This window comes from Calidris pugnax, unplaced genomic scaffold (assembly GCF_001431845.1).
Source record: "Calidris pugnax isolate Ruff unplaced genomic scaffold, ASM143184v1 scaffold211, whole genome shotgun sequence".
NCBI classification, from domain to species: domain Eukaryota; kingdom Metazoa; phylum Chordata; class Aves; order Charadriiformes; family Scolopacidae; genus Calidris; species Calidris pugnax.
In genome coordinates, this window is record NW_015091083.1 from 8279786 (window position 1) to 8299998 (window position 20213).

At 39.6% G+C, this 20213-nt stretch overlaps 1 protein-coding gene across 5 annotated transcripts in view; it reads left to right on the forward strand.

Annotated features, from left to right (window-relative positions):
* Positions 1 to 449: 449 nt before the first annotated feature.
* Positions 450 to 20213, forward strand: part of TRAF3 (TNF receptor associated factor 3) — a 70995-nt gene continuing 51231 nt past the window's right edge. For 3 of the 5 annotated variants that reach the window (XM_014957565.1, XM_014957568.1, XM_014957569.1), the window contains exon 1: positions 15874 to 19903. The gene's annotated coding sequence lies outside the window, so the exon portion shown is untranslated. Of the gene's footprint in view, positions 570 to 15629; positions 15773 to 15873; positions 19904 to 20213 lie in introns of those variants that run through there. The other 2 variants (XM_014957566.1, XM_014957567.1) reach the window with 2 other exon arrangements.

Here is a 20213-nt window from a genome sequence, read left to right on the forward strand (position 1 = left end):
GGGGGGGGCGGGCCGACGGCCTTTTAAAGGGGCACTGCCGGCAATCCGCCGCGCCTGGCTGCGGAGCACCCCCGCAACTTTCCGCCTTCCCCAGGCCGCCCTCTGCGGCCGCCACCGGCCGTTCCGCGGTGCCTCCGCCTCGGCCGGCCCTTCGCTTCCCCCCCCGCCACCCCGGCCATGGGGGGACTTCGGCCGGCGCCGGGGAGAGTCCTCAGACGCCGGTAGGGAGCTGGCCCTCACCGGTGCGGAAGGAGTTATTTCTATTTTTCTATAAAGTCGTATCTGCCTCCAACGGCCTCTGCCTTGCGAGCCCTGGCGTGAGCGGAAAGGGGGGGAAAAAAAAAAGAAAAAAGAAAAAAAAAAAAGTGGTTTTTGTGTTCACGCCATTCATTTTATCCGCTGTTTTGCAGCAGCGCGGTTTGATAGCGTTAAATTAATGACCGCGTTGTAGGTTAGAGAAAAGAAAAAAAATAACGAGTGTTTAAAAGTTTATACTGAGTCATTCCTCTGCAGATGAACCTATGACTGACTCATAATCTGAGAACTGCAGTGGCTTGTAAAATAGGAAGGTAAGGCATCTACATCTTGATTTATTTGTATCTTCAAGTGTCTTAAGATCTGAATTATCTGCGGAAAAACAAAGAGAAATGGCATTAATGCTTAGAGGCGTAATCTCATGTTCTGCCGATCTGAGCTTGTGTGTGACGTGAAGGGCTGTATGTGCACCTCTCTGTGGATCTGTACCATGCATTAGGACGTTTTTCGTCTTTTTCTGTTTCTGTAGTAGCAAAATGTGGGAAGTTCCAGTGATACAATTTGAAATTTGCAGTCTCCTTGGGTCAGTGACTTCTCTAGCTTGTTGAGATCTAACCGAGCCTTGTATGTTGCAATTCGTGTGGGGTGGTTTTGTTTTTTTTTTTTTATTTCTTCAATGGAACTGTGTATTTTTCCTTGCAGGTTTGTCCCGTAGAATGCAGGTAGCATTATTGTGCACCGATCTGAACTTGCATTCATAGACCAGAAAGGAGTTTAGTGTATGATGTGAAAGCGTGCGAGCGGTATTTAGCTTAGACAAATGAAATGCTGTAATTTTAAATAGTAATAATCCTTATTTGAAGTAGCTACTGACTTGCACGGAAGCCTGGATTTAAAGGCTACACTGATTGTTAGAGTTGCAGCTAAAGAGATCATAACATGTACTGGACGTTGTCCTTTAAAATGAGCCATTTGGTGAAAAGTATCTATAAATGGCAATCCATACACTGTGTATGGATCAACGTAGATGCAAATGTTATTTATTGTGAGTAAGGAGAGGAGTTTTCTTTTAAGGGGAGAAATACTTGAACATTTGGACTGAATCGGAGTTTTTTATGGCTGGAGTGGGAAACCCCTTGCCATAAAGCTTGATAACGGAAACATTGATGTATCATGAGTTCGGGCATTGCAAGCAGACAGCACTGTGAGGTTATAAAAGTTAGTTTGTTCCAACCTGAAAATGGTAGGTGTTTTACTGAAATGTGACTTCCAATAATAGCTGGATCTACAATGCAGAAAGGTGAAGTGCATTCTGTAGCAAAGCAAATTAATTCTTATCAAAAGAGGGTGCTAAATGACTCCCTCTTTAGGCTTTCCTGAAGTCCTACTTAAAACTGGTGTCATCAAACTTAACTGCAGAAGCCATTCTTGTACGGATTCAGAGAATTTGATCATCGTGTTAGCATATTTACTGCTGGTACCTTGGAAGACTGTGTAAGGTGGCAGTAGTTAGCATCAGTGACAAAAAAATTCTTTACGGAGTCTTCCCAGTCTATGCTAATACAGTTTGTCTCCTAATGATTCCAAGATCTTACTGTATTTTAGATCTTTACATTGGTTCTTTTCCATAATGAAAAGTTGAAGTGAGGGAAGAGGAACATGTTTTTTCAATACTGAAGTCCAGCTGTTCTATTAGTAGAGATGGCAATACTGAAAATAATCTTAATTTTAAACTTCTTGTTGTTAAACCACTGGAACATAAATACATTGCTAAGTAGACGGTAATAGTTCTTCTGCAGATGAAAAGGCAGTTTAAAAATAGGAATGACTTAAATCTACTCCAATATCCTAAACTGGCTTTATATGAATAGATATTGCAAGAATAACAGGTTTTGATCTTTGATATCTTAGATGATGCAATAACTGGTTTTCATTAGTTTTTTTTATTATAATCATATTTCTTAATTGAAGGTGCTGAATCTTATGATGTCTGAAGACTGCTCATTACACATTGGTTTCAGATGTCTATGCTCTTGTGCACAGTTTCTTTAAAGAATTGCCAAGGCTTAATTTTTTTTTTTTTTTAATATGCCTGTGGGTGGGTACTTTCTGAATATGATGCTTGTATTTGAAACCTCCTGGCATTTTTGGCATATGGCTGAGGAACACCAAAAGTGGTGGGAGAGAGTGAAATTGAAGACTTAAAGATGTGGTATGTGGAAAAAGAAGTCAAGGGAGGGAAAGTTGTGTATCTTTTGTGTGACAAGTCCACCAAGTTTTATCTTATACTTTTTAAGCTGTGGTGATGAAGCAGTGGCATAGAAACTACAGCAGTCAAGGGCTGGCAAAGAGAATGTATCTGGTCTCCCATCTCTGCTTGCTGGAAAGCCCATACCTTCACAGATGGATAGATTAGAAGTCAGTATATGTTTGTTTTGACAAATTACAAATGCTTTTCTGTGCCTTTTTTTAAGGTAGAAAGAGAAAGGACTAGATAATTGGGAGGAAAGGGGGGCAACTTACAATGAAGGATCATTAGGTATCTACAAGCTGGGAAGAGGTCCTCCCTTCTGTGCTCATGGAAAGATGTGAAGAGGAAAGAAAGACAAAAAAACCCTAAGCCCTAGAAGGTCACTAAGATCTTAGAACTTAGGGAGAAGATAAGGCAAAAGATTATTTGGTATTGGGAATTGTGAGATACATATATTTATATAGTCTCTGAGGGTGTTTTTTTCTTCCTGGAGATCTTCTCTGCTGGAGCACTGACAGCAAAATATTGTTGCCACTGTGACTTCAATTGCTACTGACTGTTGGCTGTGTAACTAGGTTAACAGGGCGAGTGTCTCTAAAATTATATACAGCAACTGTAGGTCACTAATCCTCTCCACCCCACAAAAAATGTTAAGCCTTTGATTTCTGTGCTGTTGTTCTTCCCTGCCGCGTTACTCTGCATGTATACGGTGTGATTGTTAGTAGAACTCCAAGTTCTGCAGTTCATCTAGTCAAGGGCAGCATGGGAAGGAAAGTCCCAGCATGTTTGTGGATGTACAAGTTCAGCATTGGACATGCATGGTGGCCTCCATCCATGGCTCCCTCCTTGTGCTGAAAGTTGGGGTGTTGTGTACTTTGACATCAAGATTGAATTTTCCGAACTGCGATGGGCATAGCAGGAATGCTTTAAGTTGGAATGTTTTATAGTTCCAGTATTACTTTATATAGTGTCATAAAACGATCATTTACGAAATAGATTTCTCTGACGCATAGAGGAAACATTCTGTAGATTATTTACAGTGCTAAAAACTGCTAGTAATTCTTTAACATAGCGTAAATGCACTGAAGTGAATATATAATTTCACATACAGAATGCATAGCAAATGCTTCAGTCAAAAACATTGGTGAAAGAAGTCATGAAACTTATATTTTACAAGTTTTAATGATGTCTGTATGGAAGCTTGTAGTTAGAAAAGTTTAACATTTGGAGTAATACTGAACTTTTGTCTGACTTTGTGGTTTCTGCATTAATAAGAAAAACATCTTTTCGTAGCTCAAGACAAGCTCAACCCATCATGAGTCTTTACAGCTTTCTTGGGTGTCTGGCAAAAAGAGTTATTTTGATTTTGGCTGTCTTGAAAAGCGTGTTGCAGATGCTGCTGTAAGATAACAAGTGCCTTCCTGGCTGCCACTTTGTTCCCACAAGCCTTGACATCTATCAGGAAGGAGAAGATGGTCCATTGAAGATATCAGTGTAAAACCTAGGAGACCTGGAGGCTGGTTTTTTCATTCCTGTAGATATAGGTACTGTAAGTCATGCAGTTAGGGCCAAACCAACAATGGGCTTTGATGTTTCAGTGCTAAGTGATGTGACATCATGCTCGAGTCCCAGGGGCAGAAGGGGGATTCCAATCTAAGTTTCCTACTTCCCTGGGGAGTATTCTCATCATCGAGCCACAGGCCAGTTAAGAGTAGTGTCACTTCCTCCTCTTTAAATTCTTCTGCTGTACCAGGAAAAATCAAAACTCGGCGTGCCTGAGAAGCAAAGCAAGAGGAAGCGTGATGTCTCAGTCAAGTGGTTAGGACTGCCACCAGGATGAGGAAAGACATGGAGTCTGCTGATGCTTCTGCCACTGCTGTTTTGTGCGTTTCAACTTGGCTGTTGAGAAGCTTGTTGACATGATCGGCCTCGTCGAGACAGATCTTACCTCAGGTATAGAAGGAAGGGGAAGAAAAAAATACTCATACTTGAGTGCTGCTAGGGTTAGGTGGTAGCTGACTGGGAGTTCTGGGAATAGCTGTGGTGCAGCTAGTGGCTTAGGTGTATCTGGCTTCTGGTTCCATACACAGAATTTCTTGGTCTGTAAAATGGGAATTAGTGGCGCTTTCCTACAGTCTGAGAGGACCTCAAAACCGATGGGGTGCTGAGACCCAGCAGGGCGGTACAAGCGTCATCTGTTGATGGATGAAACGAGTTGCAAGTGCTGTGTGGAGGCATCCTGTTCGGTCTCCACGGCGGTGCTGAGCCATTCTGCACCGTCAGCATCCTGGGGCAGGAAACAGTATTTGCTTCACGCTCTTCCATCGTTGCATACAGCAGACAGGCGGTGCTGTAAGAAGCCGAGTGTCCATGACAGAGTTTGTCAGTGGTAGCTCTTCTGGTGATTGGACTTGTTCCCAACTTTCTGCTTTGGGTCTTCTAGAAAAGTAACATTTTTATTTTTTTTCTTGTTCTGTGGGACCATTACACGTTAAATGTGCCTAAAATAACTATCTAAGAGCAAAGCCCAGCTCAGAAGCTGAATTTTGGCAATTTTGAATGGATTTTGTTTTGTAAGCTCATCCATGTACTTGAGAGAGGGGGATAATTAGAGCCATTATTTGAGGTTTTTATAATGGAGATCTTGTGTACTGTATCAGTTTGACTGTGCCCTCTCTCCGCCTTTCCACAGAGAGGAACCTTCTGAGAGTAGGCGTCCTTGAGTGTTGTGACTTCTAACTTCAAGACTTACATCTGCGAGTCATTATTTTGCATAGGAAGTATAGCCTTACAATTTTCATTCAACTTGTTTTAATCTCATTAAACCATTCCCAAGTGACTCTTCTTTCTGCGTTTTATGCTTTTGAGCCACTAATGGGCTGGGATGCTCTGTGCTTCTCGTCTGTCTTAAGTTGTTTGGCCAAACAGTATAAATGCTCTTAGTTTCTCAAGCTGGTTCCTCTGATTCTTAAAGTGGCTTATTTTGAACTGCTTTCAGTCAGAGCTCTCGTAATTTGAGAGTTGTTAAGGGATGACTTTTATCCCAACCAAGGTGGTTTCATCCTTGCTCTTGAGAAAAGTGAGTTCATCTTCCCCTTCACTTCCATTTACATCACTTTTCTCTTGAAATACTTGTTTCCAGGCTTGTATTTACTTTCACGCTCCTGGATAATAATTTTTGTCTGCAAATACACTTTTCTTTGACCTCTCTGTCGCTACCTGCTTCTTGGATTCCCTCCCCACCCCACCTCCCACTCCAGGTGAATTAACAGGCTCTTCTCTTCCAGGTCACAAAAGATGGTCTACAATGGACCCTCCTATTGTCTGAAGTACATGCCTTTAAATCTACTCTTGCTCTCTCATTCCGTCCTTTTCACTGTCCTCTTTTCTGTTCAGCACAGCATCCTTGAAGGAGGAGCATTGTGCTTTTGCCTGGGAATGTTTTTATTGTTGTGACTGTTGTGGTTGAACCCGGTTAGGACACCAGTTCTACATTCAATAGGTACCAAAGGTAAAGTGCTTGTGGTTGTAAAATGACATGTTCTCAGAGCGCTACCATTTGGCTGAGAGTTTGAGTAGAAGGAAGTTGGATACCCAAATAAATGAAGGCATATTTGCCTTAATTTGCCTATGCTCATCTCTGTAAGTCTGGGAACCCTTTGCAGCAGTATTTTCATTGCTTTCTAAAACGTGGCAATCTGGGGAGAGAAGAAGAAAGAATTTGAGCTAACTTTACTTGAAGTTAATAAAATGTAGTATCACTGAAGTCAGCATTATCTTCTCTGTTTGTTTTCTGTCAGGAATTGAATGATGTTTCTATCTACAGAACCTGAGCATGCTATATTTCAGATTAGCAAATACATCTTATTTCTCTCCCACGGTGTCAATATGTAATGGAAACACCAATGGATTTTATGTTGTAACCCAGCTGGTAGATATTGCTGTTGTGTTGCTCATATGGCTTGGCAACGGTTTTTTTAGTATCTGTTAAAGCAAGGTGTTTTGACAGTTTTTTGGAGCATGTGCAGAAGAATGCTTTGGGCAATCTCTAGGAAGATAAAACAAGTTTATTGTTATTTGTATGTTGTACTTCATCAGCTGTTTTGCAGTACCTAGGACCATAAATTTTCCTTATTCCTCTTTCCTTCTTACAAATTCCTGAAAACTTCACTTTCATTTTGAAAAGGATTATGTAGACATGCAACTTTCAGTATTTTGGCTAGTAAGATTTTGAGGGAGTTTTGGGGGATTTACTCTGGTTATTTGTGGGGGGTTTTTTGTTGGGGTTTTTTTGTTTGCTTTGCTTTTTTTTTTTTAAGAAAGATTTACAACAAGCAAATAAATATGTTCTCACTGCATTCTGTATATTTTTTGCTGAGGAGATTCTCTCAAAATAAATGAAGAAGCTTGGAATTGTCCTGTTTGTTTAAATAAAGCTGTTAGTACATATTGCCAAACTGTAATGCTGTATTTTTCAGAATTATTTACTAAGACTTTTGGTGGTGTGTTTTGGTTGTTTTTTGACTTTAAATATGAACTCTCAATGTATTGGTTGACTGTTCTCAGATGAGATAGGGCTGACAGACTTTGAAAGTCCTTAGAACTATACATAAAAAGGCAGTTATTCCAGAACAAGAGTGTGCATATGCTGAGTTAGTTGGAGAAGTTCAAAGTAGTTGAACCCTTACATGCAATGTTGTGATTTAGTTAAAAAGCAAGGGGGACAGAATGCAGTGAGGAAAAAATACTACTACTTATAGATCCATTTCATATGTAACTTCTGTCATGCCTGTTTGCGTGAAAAAATATTAATGACATAAATAGTGCAAGTTGCCAAAAGTTGTCATGCTACAGGCTTTATTGATGCATATGATTATTTGCAACCCATCTCCTATAGAATGTTTTGTAGCAGAAGTGCAACCTGGAGATGTCTTGGAATGCTTATCTTGATCTTAAGCAGGTATAGGCAGTGACTCCTGTTGCTGTGATTAAGGCCCAGGTCTGTCAGTATTCCTTAGGCTTCTGAGGTACTGACATCTCTGTTTTGCTTTCAGAGGGAAAGTTTAAACATGCTTAAGGTAGCTGTACTTCTAAGCTGGCATTGCTGCTTCCCAGTTATGATGGTGTGTTTTTCCCTAAAAAACCTCAAAAACTACTTCTAACTAAAATCTTGTCTCCTAGTCAAACAAATGTCCTATTGTACTAAATAAATTTGTATGTGAATGTAATGTCTGTGGGGGTAAAAAAGGACTGTCTGGTTGTTGTCTGTGGTGAAATGATTTGGCTTCTCTTGTAGCTAATCAATTTTTATAGAATATTAAATAGGCCATGTGTTAAAGTATCAGCTGTTTACACCTCCAAAATATAATGTTTGTCTTGTTAAAGAAGGGGAAAAATTGGTGAACTCTCCATTAGATGGTGCTGCTGGGATTGAAATATGTATATACCTACTGGAAGCAGGCTTCTGCCTAGAACTGTTTCCATGGCTGTATTTTCTTTTGTTTTAAAGGACTTCCCTTTATTAAAATACTTTCCAAAGGCAGGGATACTTGCTAAGATGTTGGGGTTTTTTTTGGTGGTTGTGTGGTTTTTTTTTTTGTTTGTTTGTTTCCCACCCCAGTTTGAAATGAATAGATAAGATACTAAAAAGGCAGGCTGTCTCCGTGGGAAGGAGGTATGGAAGAAATAAATCATATGCTTTTTGCATGGGTGATTTAGATTTTAGCAGCTGCCTCTGCTATAGCTCTCATCTGTTTAAGTGTTGACTGTGTTATGTTCATGCCCTGCCATTGTGTAGGTGCAGTATTAAAGAAATTCAGTGCCAAGAAATACTTGATTTAAAAATCCAGAAATTAATTAGACTGACCATTACAGCAATAACACCATCATGAATCTAGTATTTGAGTTCCTGTCTCCTTGTTGACCCCTGTCTGCTAGCATTTCTTTTAAAACAGCAGTGTTTTAACTTAAACACTTAATGATGTTATTCCTTTGCCTGCGCCCTGGCTGACTAGTGATTTTAGAAAAAACTCAAGGGAGCAAAGATGATGCCCGTGCAAAGAGGCACTGAGTGTCTCTTAAATACTGTAGGTGATCCCAGATGATCTGAAGTTGATGCTCCAACAGTGCGCAATCTTCCAAATGGCCAAACCCTTATTGGCCAGTCCTGCACATGCCTTGGATGTTTTAGGGCATCTAAAATTGTACTAAACACCCATGATTGGACACTTGACTCACTCTGCAAAGGCTAGAGTTGAGATCCATATTACATTAAAAAATACGCATTAGCAGGTGTATTTGTTAAGTACTCCTTGCTGTTGGGACTCCTCCAAAGGTAGCAAGACAAAGTTGCTGAGGTCTTCAAATTCTCCGACAGCACAGGGCTGTAAATACAAAAAAACCACCTTGTTTTTAGAAATGGTGTTGGTCAAGAAAGTTACAAGTAGTCAGGTTGGGTTCATGAAGCCACAGCTCTTCTTGTTACAGGTAGAAGTATTTTTAGTGTGATTTAAAGAATCAAGGTTTTGTTTATAAATGAAGCAAAAAGTTTAGTTGCATTAAGTAGCAATGAGCAAGAACTGTAAGAGACAAAGTCTTTCTTAAGAAATCGACATTTTTAATAATTTTCTTTTGAAGAAGTAGCTTAGCAAAAAAACCAATTTCTGATGTTGGGAAGTCTAAATAATTTGGGATCCAGCAGCGGGAAGCCTAGCTTAACAGACTTGGCCTGAGTTTAACAGCTGTTAAAGTGGAGTACAGAGCCAGTGGACTTCACATGTAATTTTCTGTTTTCAAAAAAAGAAATCGAGAAGTTTGCAAAAATCTTTGACTTTCTAACATTGGCCAGGGTTAAAATGCCAGGTGCTGTTAGTTCCCCAAAATCTAGCAGGTTAAAAGCGGAGGGATTTTTCTCTTTGGTCTTAGTCATCCATTTTGGAATAACTCAAATAGGAAAAATTATCAGTTATGTGGTAACTGGAGAAATGGACAAGCTGTTGTGTGAGAGAACATTAGTGTTTTATCAGTTTGCTAATGATAACTTATACCATGCTAATAATAACCCTTAAAGGGGCAATTAAAAGATAGCCGTTATGATGTCATTCAGCCATATGACTTCGCATCAAATGTGAACTTGCTGTTCCTCAGTTACATGATTGGCTTGTTCAGTCAGGCCAAAACCAAAAGTGGAAATGAATTGGGCAGAAATAAAGTCATGCTTGGTCACCTTGAATAGAAAGCCTCAGTTCTAACATTGCCATAGGATACCATATAGACAGTAGGGTGGTAGGATTTTGGGCTCTATAAATAGATATTAAATATTAGCAGAACCAAGCCTTGCTTCTTTCTTCCTGCCTTGACTTTCAACTGGTTAGGAGACTACCCTTGCGTTTACAGGCTAAGACTGGGTAATTAACAGGATTTGTCATTATATTTTGCTGTGCTTAGATTTCAGATCAAGGAATAGCTATTGTTCCTACAGCCAAAATGACATCAACAGCATATCCCACAGGAATGTTGACCAGAGGGCATGGTAAGGATGGTCAGGGAAGAATTGACAACGTATTGTAGTGTATTAAAGAATGTGTATGTTTATTTTTAGGTGAAGAAAGTTATGAGGAATTGATAAAAACAGTATTGTGACAAACGCACCAAAACTGGGGGGGTGAAACATCTCAGTTTTTTAAAAAAAATACCAAATGAACAAACAATCAAACATGAGATTTGGTGTAAATGTAGGATTTTATTTGCACAGGTATTTTTTGACAGCAGAGCACGGGACGTGCACTCCTATGTAAGAATTTATTGATGTGCAGGCAGGCTCTTGGTAATAAATGTTAATGCTTGTCTTGATTTAATATTGACCAAGAGCTGGTTAAGAAGATGGAAGACAGCATCTTGTGAAAGATTAATTTGGGCTGATAAAATTCAGTATTTTTAGGAAGTAAAGCAGGAAGAACAGTAAAACAGGGAACAGCAAAACAAAGACATTAATGAGAATTCGGAAAAATTGTAGGTAAGATGCCATAAGAAACATGTTAGAGACTAAGAGGAATTCAATAAAGTTATCTGCTTTTCAGGGAACAAGTGTGAATTATTAATTTTTACTTTCTTTTGCACTGACGCATAGCAACTAAATCAGTACATTGCTAATGATTTGAAATTTGAGAAGAAATTGTATGAAATTAGGTGTTAAAGATGAGTAAGAAAGAATGGTGTAAGTGTGTAGGGAGAATATTGGAGTGTTTTAGCTATAAAACAATATCAAACTAATGAGGAAGCTAAAGGGATAATGAGAAAAATTTTTTTCATGTGGTCTTGAGCAGTAAAAGGGTATTGTTCCAGTAGCCAACACGGAGGAAGAAGTTGAAGCTGACAGAAGTGAAGTAGTTAATTCTTTCTTCTGTCTTCTTTAGAAGAACCATCTGATATGATGCATAACCCAGTTAGCTGTTAACTCTTCTGCATCTGTTTGGGATAATTGATGAAGGTTAAATGCAACTGAAAAGGGTTTTTGTATAATTGTATTTCACATCATGAGTGATTTGAAACTGTGAATGAAACTTATTTTCCAGAAAAATTAGAATAAATGTTTTATTTATAAACATCTGCAAGATAACAGAATGATGGTAAGGGCCATTAGAAATTTCTCCATACTATTTTATCACAGTTATTTCTGTGTCCTGATTAAGGGTCCAGGGGACTAAGGACAGTCTGGTTTAAAGGACATGACTGCAAGAATAGGATGCAATGGATTGGAAAAGTGAGCAGGAAGATGCAGGTAGAAGCCATAATAATGGGTAATGTTGCCTACGCATCTATTTTGGCTCTGGAGAGAGTTAAAATTTTCCAACAGCGACTTCAAGGACTGAATAATAGAGAACAAATTTAGTAAATTTGCAAATAGATACCAAACTGGGACCCCCTTTAAGAATTCTGGAGAGCAGAAATCCAGTTCAGCATGAACTGGCCTCGGTGGGGTCAGTGGCATCAGCACACGGCTCTGAAGTTTTCACATGGCCTCATTTTTCTTGCATCTGAGGATGCAACTTTAGTTTCTCTTGTTCTCTTGATTTCAAATACTGAATCCAATTCAACATGTCATGGAGCTTCAAAACACTTGGCCTACAGCCTCCTGTGTTGTCTTAAATGAAATGCCTGAATCTGATGTTAGGACTTAATGCAACGTGTCAGTTTTGATGCTGTTACCAACACTGAAATAAAATTGTGTATTTCTCCCACTGTTGGAACAGACCCAGAGCTGCAGCATGCTGGAACTCACTTTGTACCTTGGGTAGTGTTTAAACCACCAATGAACATGAGTTTTATGTTGTACGACGTTGTGAAGTGAACTGTAAAAACCAAAGAGCCATGGCTACCACAGGCATTGTAAATTCCAAGGAAGAGGTGGGAAGGCTAAATAAATATGTACCAATATCTTAAGAGCTGTAGTTAGTCACTAGGGCTCAAGCGTTAGAGCCTATTGCTGAGTGTTATGTACAATAAGTTAAATAAGAACAAGAGTGTTCAGAGAGTGTTTTAATAATAAACATTTCTATATGGCCTTATTCCGTGTTAGAGCTCCCTGAGCCTACATGATCATGGAAACAGAGTGATTTAGGATGGAAAAGGCCTTTAAAATGATTGAGCTCAATTGTAAACCTAATACTGCCAAGTCCACTACTAAACCATGTCCCCAAGTGCCACATCTACATGTCTTCTAAATACCTCCAGAGATGGTGATTCAACCACTTCCCTGGGCAGCCTGTTCCAATGCTTGGCAATCCTTTCTGTGAAGAATTTTTTCCTAATATCCAACATAAACCTCCCCTGGCATAACTTGAGGCCTTGTCCTCGTCCTATTGCCTGTGACTTGGGAGAAGAGACTGATTCCCACCTCGCTACATCCTCCTTTCAGGTAGTTGTACAGGGTGATAAGGTCTCCCCTCAGCTCCCTTTTCGCCAGTGTGATGACTGGATCATTCTTTCTGTAGATACTCAAAATGGTCAGTCTTCTTTGACAGTATCACAGCTTTGCCACGATGATGGCAAAATTGGTTACACAGTCCAAATTAACTAACTTTGGAAAAGTAGGCGGGATGAGAATTGATTCCAGGCTGATGACTTTTCAGGATGATGTTAACTGATAAAACGGACCTACTACTGATACTGAAAGAGGCAGAAATGCATTGGGGAATCTTGGGACGTTACACATTTTAAATCAGGAATACCACTGCCTGCAGTCTGCCCACATGTAGCTGTTTCTGGTGGTTGTCCCAGCACAGGTGGCTTCAGGGTTGTCTTCAGGCCATACTCAGACTAGATCAGGGGCTGGCCTATAGGCTGGAACACAGCTGTTTGTTGCTGCTGCAAAGATTTGTTTTTTTAATCTGTCCTTTACCCCTGGTCTAGGTGTTTGTTTTGTGTGGGTTTTTTGTTTTGGTTATTTATTTATTTATTTATTATCTTTTCTTTCTTTTAATTCGCGTTGTGAGTTTTGTGTTTTGGATTACTGTACTGAGGTCCTTCCCTCGAACCACATGGAGATACGTTGTTAGGCAAGAACAGCTGAAACCTCTATAGCATTTTGTTCCTATCTGAATCGAGGAAGTTGTTTTCATGGCGTGACCCTGGCTTCAAACAGTAGCTCCAAGGGTTCAGATCTCTGTAGGGCCAACTTGTAGAACATCAGATCAAGCATGCTCCAGCGCGATTTCCAGATGCCTAACACACTAGGAGGAGCCGTGCTTACCCTTGTGATTTGAAGTACAGCAATTGCCCTTAGGTGGAAAACCTAAGGCAGACCACAAAACCAGTATTGTTCTGGCTGTGGTTTTTTGATAAGGCATAGAGGGAGCGCAGCCTGCCAGCTGATGGAGGGTGAGGACTGGTGTTTGCTATGTGGGGAAAGATGACGAGGTCCATGTAAGTATGGTGCTGCCAAGACTGACAAGCAAAGTCTAGTTGCAGGTGAGGAGGAGCATTTTGCTGGCCTGGGGAACTTAAAAAGCTGTGCTAATGGCTGCTCTCTGTGTGAACTGGTGGGCCCCTTTGGGTCCTCAGGATGGTTCCCAGAGGTTGATTTGGCCATTACAACATGAAGATGTTGCTTTTTATTCAGGCAGTGCAGCTGTATCGCTGGTCTTGGTCCGTATACTCCAGGGGTAGAATTTAGGCCTTCAAATCATGGAATTGTTGGAGTTGGAAGGGACCTTCTAGAGGTCATCTAGTCCAACTCCCCTGCCAGAGCAGCATTGCCTATAGCACGTTATTCAGGACTGCATCCAGGCGGGTCCCTGAATGAGGGCATCACCAGATAACAGAAAGAAGCATGCTTTTTTTTTTTGTTTTGCATGCTTTTTTTTTCTCTTCCTTTTTCCATAATTACAAGTTGGTTCTGTTGTGGAATAGAGACAGCCCCCTTACCTAGGTTTCAGTATAAAAAGGAGCATGTAGTTATTGGAGTCAGAAGGCCTTTTTCATTCATTCTTCTGTCATCAACTCATAAAATTCGCATAATCAGAAAAGTGGCTTTCGCTGGCAATTACATAAGCAAAGTAAGTGTGACAGGAAAGATGAGATGTGATCTCTTAAGTTACAGCAGGGTGAAAAGAACATTTTGGTAGGACAGAAACCTTTATGGAGGATTTGCATCGCCAAAAGTAAAACAAGAAAGTAAGGACCACAGGAGCAGTTGTTCATATATTGCGCTGTGGAGCCCTATGGCCAGAAGTTGGCCAAAGGTGGTGAATTTACCTCTGAATTTGGACTTCTGAACGTTCTTTTTTCTTCTCGAATGTTTTGTGACCTGTTAGGAAAGTTGTATTACACTGTCATGGTAACACAGTTGTAATTTTTCAGTACTAAAACAAATACTGTCTTTATGCTTTTGAGACTTAACATAATAGTGTTTAGTTTATGACCACTTTTGTAATTTGAAGTCTGTTTTAGAGCTCAAATACTTTTGCATTGATGATCCACAACATTAATTAAAAATATTTACTCAATTTCCAACTTTCAAAAGTTATGTAATTAAAAAAATGGACCTATTCTTTCTAAAAATATTTTGAAAGCAGCAACTAAAATATAAGTTGTAGTCTGAACAATCCGTGTTTTTAAATTGAGCATAGTTTTAGCAGGATAATGGGAATAATATTTGAACTGTGAAATGTTTTGAATTTAGTCTTTGACTTTATTTTTTGAGCTGCCTGATTGTAAATATAATCCTTAAGCTGTTATTATATCTCTGAAAACTGAGGGAAAGTTTTTTTCATTCAGGCTACTTTAATTTGTTTGCGTAGACTGGATTTTATACTGTAGCTGTGTTGTAGCATATTTTCATTGATTAAAGATGGAAAGAACACCTTTCAGTTTGTTACTGACTCTCTGTAGGTATTCTTGCCTCTTTTATTAGCTTTTATTTCACGGTAAAGTGAAAATGGAAGAATTAAGATGGTATCATGCTTTCTTGTAAATCCATTCCAACTGTTTCACTAGTACTGATTTTCTTACAGGAATAAAACTGGTAGCTTAAAACTACTTCAATTCTCAGTATCGCAGTTCAGAAATGGCGATGACGTGCTAGCCAATGTGTTTTAATACTATTTGGGTGGTAGTATTAAATCTACCTGTGTGTTCGGTGTTCGTGTTTCCTTCCTTTTATATCGGAGTGTAAATCTTTCCTATGCCGAAGAGGTCCAAGTACAGTAGCTCATAAAATTAGATGCGTGTTGTGAAATGGAGCGTGCATCTCGGATAGTTTCTTTTCTTGGTTTTGGTTTAGGTTAACAGAAGTATCTTTACATCTGCAGTTTCTGGAAATTTAAGAACACTCTGAACCTCTGGCCGATAAAAATTTTCCCATTATGTAAAACATTCTTGCAGATTAGCTTGACTCACTAAGTGGTGGCAGTGGTGACTTCCTCCATGAAGTAAACAGACTTTTGCAATGAATTTTCTAGTGAACTAGTAAATCTCAGTGCAGCTTTTTTGATTTGCCGTAGTTTGGTATGGTTTTGTGCAACCTTAACCTACTATTTGTCTTTTCTGCCTTCAGGCTTGTGAGAATTGTTTCTGTATATTAATAGGAGATACTTGAAACCGACTTTACTTGTTTGTTTCCCAGCAGGAGAGCCTGAGTGCTTAGGCTTTAACTGAATCAAGACCAGCTCTCAGCAGTGGGAGACAATATATTAATCCATTGGAAGCACAGACTGCTGTCTTGTGTATCACTGTGGTTTGTGTTGTGAATTTTTTTCATGTAAAAAGGTAGGTAGCAACAATTCTTCTGCTGTATATATTTTTGTAATGTCTACATTTAGAAACCTCATGACAGTGATGTGAGCTGGGGTTTTTTGTTGGGTGGTTTTGGTTTTGTTTTTTTTTTTTTTTTGGTAGAAGTAGTATTTGTATCATTGCATGAAACTGTAAAGTACCTTGTTCCCCTCCGTGTTTTCACATCTTTAAGTTGATGGTATTAATTTTACAAATCATCTTCAGTGCTTGGACTTGCTTTAGTTATGAATGAGGATGATACCTCAGAAGTCAAACAAGTTTCATTCTTATTTCTGTAAGTAAACCCACTTATAGCCTTGATCTGCCTTGTTCTGTTTCTTCCACACAATCAGAATGGACTATTTAGCAAGTTGGAATGGACTATTAAGCTTGATGGAATTAAGTTGCCTGGTAGTATATGGAGGCTTGTTTATTTGTAAAGTTTTGGCTTGTTTTATCAGTTCTGTTGTATTTGCAAGGAAGGTAAGCAAATTATTATCTCCATTTCACTAAACATCCGAGAAAAAGATTTTTATTTTTATTTTTTTATTTCGAATAGCTTAAAAGTATGTGTAGAACTCATAGGTGGCAGCCAGCTTCCTTAGTCAGCCACAGTATAATTTGGGAAACTACACTATACCTTAGTTGCAAGAGGAGAAAACATCCTGAATCTTTTAGAACTATACTTTAAATGTGTTTGAGGTTATGCTTTCCTTCCTTGGTCCACTCTACTTTTTCTGGAGTTGGAAAAAAAATGATGCTTCTACAAAAAAAGTTGGTAGTCCTGTTTGCCTTCAGTTTAAACTGTAAATTAAGAATGAATAAAAACGTGCTTCTCAGCTTCTTGACATGAACATAGGAAATTCCTTGATTCTTCAGGTGAACAATAAGGGTTGGGTCTTTGGAGAGCAGGTGATGCTCTGGGACTACTCTGTGGCCTGTCCCTCACAGCAGGTGCAGATCTATAAAGCTGGAAGGTAGAGAAGCTCTTTCAAAATTTTGTGTGGAAAGGGGGCTAAAAATAAGTTTTTTTGCTACAATAACACTAGACAATACATTAGGCATTATGTCCAAGACCATCTTACGAGTAATAAATTATGTGGCTTAATGATGCTGTTTATACACAGAAGTTCAAAGATTGTCCCAAAGATTTTTTTTGTAGGTTCCTGTGGCAGTATAACAAGTCCTTTCTGGACTGGGATCTAGATGTAGCACCTGAAGGGTGCAGGAGCAGGGAATAGTTTGCTGGAATGGTTGGGTACTATCTTGGCATTTTGTCACTTTTGCCCTCCCATCAAGAATATAGGGGACCTTGAACAATTTACAAAGCAGAATCACTATCTTTCTGTAAGATTTTATTCTAGCTTAGTGCTAGGTAGTTTTTTCCCTAATAAATGCTGTGTGCATCCTTGATAGTGTGTGAATCCCAGCCAGGAAGCAACTAGGCTGCATGTGACTGTCCTTGGGTCATTCTAAGTGTCCCGAAGCAAAACAGGTTAAAAGTATCATTAAGGTGCTACTTTTAGACTAACTGCAGAAACTGAAAAATATTTGAAGATCTTATTTTACCATTTATGTTCTCTTTTTAGGGGAAAGGGATGGTTTTGGTCCTCCTTGCCCCCAGCTTCACCAAGATATAATTATGTGTTTGTGTTCCTTATTTCTAGTTATTTTTTCACGTTTGGCAGTTCCCAGCTTAAGACTGAAGTCCTCTTATACAAGGTAATATGTATACAAGTATGTGAAGAGATGGGAACTTGGTAGGTGTCAGGTAAGATCAGAGAAAGGAGGCATTATATTTGTTCCTCAACAAAGGAGAACAGAAATGTACAAAGTGCTCTAAGTGACGCAGAAAGTCTCCAATAGCTCTTCTGGTATTTTTTTTTCCTGTTTCAAAGCTAACGGGCCTTTCCCCTTTTCAAATCCATTATCATATTTTTTTAAAAGTGGTGTGTGGTGTTTGGTCTACAAACCAAGGAAAAGATTTGAAATTGAGGATGATCTTTAGTGTTAAATAAATTAACTTTAGTAGAAACAAGCTTAAAATAAAACTAACTAAAACTTTGCTTGGGAGCCTGAACTGAGTATATGTTGTCCATTACAGGAATTTCAATTTTAACTAAGCCATTTTAGAAAAGAAAAAAAATGTAATACTGCTGTTTTAATGCATGGAAACTCAGGAACCCCTGTGAAGAGTAAGGAAAGGATTTATGCACAGCTGTGAGAGATTATTCTTTCTCCCCTCTGTGGGTAGGGGAGTGGGCAGCAGAGATGTGCATTGTATCTATGGGTTATATTGCCCGTTACCTTCCCTTTAAAAGACCAACACAAACCTTGTTGAAATACTCCACTAAAAGCAACCAACTCTTTCATTTCTGTGAGCCCAAACTGAAAAGGATGCATCCAGCTCCAAACTCTCCCATTTCCCTTCTGCTTATCCCCCTGTAACATGTGGTGAATGCTGGCTCCTGCCCCTTCTCCTGGGGGGCTGCAGCAGAAGGTAGGGAGGTGCTGAGGAGCTGCTGGAGGTTTCTGAGCTTTCCACGTCACTGTCAGCATGTGTTCAGCCCTGCCTGATGCTCCAGAGAAGATGGGATCCTGCCCCAAGGAGAGCGTGGATCTCAAGGAATAATAGGTTGCTGATGACAGGCAGCTGGGCTGCTCTGGGCTAAAAGAGCTGGCCTTGAGCCTTGGTCTGCAGGATGCAGAGGGAAAGAAGGGCTGGAAAGCAGTGATGAGCCTATTGTGGCAAATGAGCCAACAACTGGCTGATTGACACTGTGAGCCCATCGTCGCTCCCTTTGCTCTTAGATGCAGCTGTGGAGAATGAAGAAGTTGAGGGTGTGGGGGGAAGAAGAAAAAAAAAAAGGATAAATCAGATTTCTAGTGTCCAAAGAGGCAAAGGTCATAAATTAAAACCGCATAAATTCCATCTGAATGCAGGAAAATCTTTTTTCCTGCATGGGTGCTCCAACACTGTAACAGGTTCAGGGTGTTTGTAGAGTTGCTCTCTGTTGGAGCTACTCAGAACATGATGGGACACCGTTCTGGGCAGCTGGCTCTAGCTGACCCTGCTTGTGAAGAGGGGGGGTCGGACTAGATGATCTCCAGATGTCCCTTCTGACCTCAACTGTTCTGTGAAAGCTTCGTTAATATTTGGATGTATTCTTTAGCTGCTGTTGTGGAACACTTGGGAAATAATTACAAATGCTCCTGCTGGGCATTTGTCTCACAAATGCCGCTGCTGTGTAATCATGGCAGTTTTAATTGTATAGGGAAAGCATCCAAGTGTTAAAATAGTTAATTGACTAAACTCTCCGATTTAAGCAGAAAAAGCAAAAAAAACCCTACCAGCACCACCAACCCAAAACTCCCCCCAAGACCCCAAACCACCCCAGAGCTTAAAAGACTTTTTTTTTTTTTTTTAGTGTTTTAACCTCATAAAAATGGCAATAAAAAGTAACTTTAATATAATTTATATGAAGTCACTAAACATAAGAAACAAAAATATAAAAAGTAGTTGGTTCCCCTCCCTTCCAAGTCCCTGTATTTTTGCCATAATGGAAAATCTAAAACACTGTATGAAAAAGGAAGGAAAAGTGCAGGAAGAGAAGAGGAACAGGAGAGAGAATCCTAGAGATCTCACCAAACTCTGTCGTTTATTCCTTTAAGCTCACATCTGATTAAGACGTGAGATGATTTGAACAAACTTTACTGCAACTATTTTTCTTTCCCGGGCTCTTCCAGCCCTCCCCCAGCCCTCTGCGTTTTGCGTAGCCCTCAGAAAGACTGCAGTGCAGTAATTGGGAAGGAGGGAATTGCTGGGAGGGAAAATCAAGCTATGGTGGCCCCTCTTGCAGCGTTGCGTGGCTGAGATCTGCATTTTGGAAGAGGAGGTGATGAACAGCTGCCTCCAGGTTCTGAACTGGCTGATCGGAGTGCCTGCAAAAAAAAAAAAAAAAAAGCTGTGGATAAGTTTTCATTAAGTGTCCCTGGTGTGTGTGTGGCGTGCCAGACAGCCTGTGAGTTTATTGATGAAGCTGTTGGTCTTTGATATGAAACGCTTGCAGTTTCTGCCTAATACTTTGTTTTTTAATCCTCTGTGCTCAGACAGTGGAGAATAAGGTAAGGTACTTTTTGTTGCCTAACATATGAAGGATAATAGAAGTAATTTCTGCATGTTGTAGCATGCAACAGTAACTGTGTTTTGTTGGAAAGTGAAAATTTGATTACTTTCATATTGCTTGTATCTCACTGAAATCCATTGTAATAAATTCCCTGAATTATCAAGTATATTAAAGTTGACAAACAGTTACTTGTATTTGCTATATATTAAGAGATTTTTTGGAGTCAGTTTTCACTTCAGTTATTCAATATAATATGGAATTGTTTTCAAGAACAATGGTCTGGGGGTGTTCCTCTTTTGATGTTAATC